The sequence below is a fragment of the Pecten maximus genome, chromosome 5 (genome assembly GCF_902652985.1).
Source record: "Pecten maximus chromosome 5, xPecMax1.1, whole genome shotgun sequence".
NCBI classification, from domain to species: Eukaryota; Metazoa; Mollusca; class Bivalvia; order Pectinida; family Pectinidae; genus Pecten; species Pecten maximus.
In genome coordinates this window covers 28,227,506-28,229,147 of record NC_047019.1, presented here as the reverse complement: position 1 = coordinate 28,229,147, position 1,642 = coordinate 28,227,506, and positions in this window count along the sequence as shown.

The following is a 1,642-nucleotide window of genomic DNA, read 5'->3' as shown; positions in this document are numbered from 1 at the left end:
CAACATATTAATCCTACACCACCCTTTCCAATAGATTTTCCACCACACTATTAATCACTCATCCACCCTTCCAATAGTTACCCCCAACCCTTAAAACCCCCTCCACCCTTCCCCAAAAGATTTACCACCCAAACCTATTAATCCCCACTCCCCCCTTCCCAAAAAGATTTACCACCACACTATTAACTAATCCACCCCTTCCAAAACTACCCAAACCAACAAATTTAATGTCATCCCCCCCTTTTCCCAAAGATTTTTCCCCCAAAACTATTTAAACTACAAACCCCCTTCCAATGATTTTCCACCAAAATATTAATCCTCACCCCCCCTTCCCAAAATTACCACCAAAAACTTTAAACCTCATCCCCCCCCCTTCCAAATGATTTTCCACCCAAACTATTAATCCACAACCCCCCCCAAAGTTTCCACCAAAAATTTAAACCAACCACCCCCCAATAGAACACAAAAAACTAAAACCCACACCCCCCCAAAAATTTTCCCCCCAAAAACTATTAATTCTACAAAACCACCCTTCCAATGATTACCCCAACCTATTTAAAGGGTCATCCCCCCCTTTCCCCCAAATAGAAAAATTTTTCCCCCCCCCAAAACCACCAACACTATTAATGGCTACATCCACCCTTCCAATAGATTTACCACCAACACTATTAATGCTACATCCACCCTTCCAATAGATTTACCACCAACACTATTAATAGGCTACATCCACCCTTCCAATAGATTTACCACCAACACTATTAATGGCTACATCCACCCTTCCAATAGACTTACCACCAACACTATTAATGGCTACATCCACCCTCCCAATAGACTTACCACCAACACTATTAATCGCTACATCCACCCTTCCAATAGACTTACCACCAACACTATTAATCTCTACATCCACCCTTCCAATAGATTTACCACCAACACTATTAATGGCTACATCCACCCTTCAATAGATTACCACCAACACTATTAATGGCTACATCCACCCTTCCAATAGATTTACCACCAACACTATTAATCCCTACATCCACCCTTCCAATAGATTTACCACCAACACTATGAATCACTACATCCACCCTTCCAATCGAATTGAACCACCAACACTATTAATGGCTACATCCACCCTTCCAATAGATTTTACCCACCCAACACTATTTTTCCGCAAATCCACCCTTCCCAAAGATTTTCCAAACCCAAAACTATTTAAACAAATACATCCCCAAAACCCCTTTCCCAATTTAAATTTCCACCAAAACTATTAAACACACATTTCCCCCCTTTCCCAAAGGGCTTTCCCCCAAACCCATTAATTCCCCCAATTCCCCCCCTTCAATGAATTTCCCCCCAAAAACTTTAACACTTTCATCCCCCCTTCCAATAGATTTACCACCAAACTATTTAAAGGGGTTTTCCCCACCCTTCCAAAAACTTAACCAAACCCAACAATTAAAAAGGGCACATCACCCTTCCCAAATTTGATTAACCAAAAACTTAAACATATTTTTGAAACCCCCTCACTTAACCCAAACCCCCTTTCCAATTTGATTTTCCACCTAAACTATTAAAAGCTTTCAACCAAAACCCTTTCCCAATTAAAATTTCCCCCCACCCCCTATTAATGGGTACATCC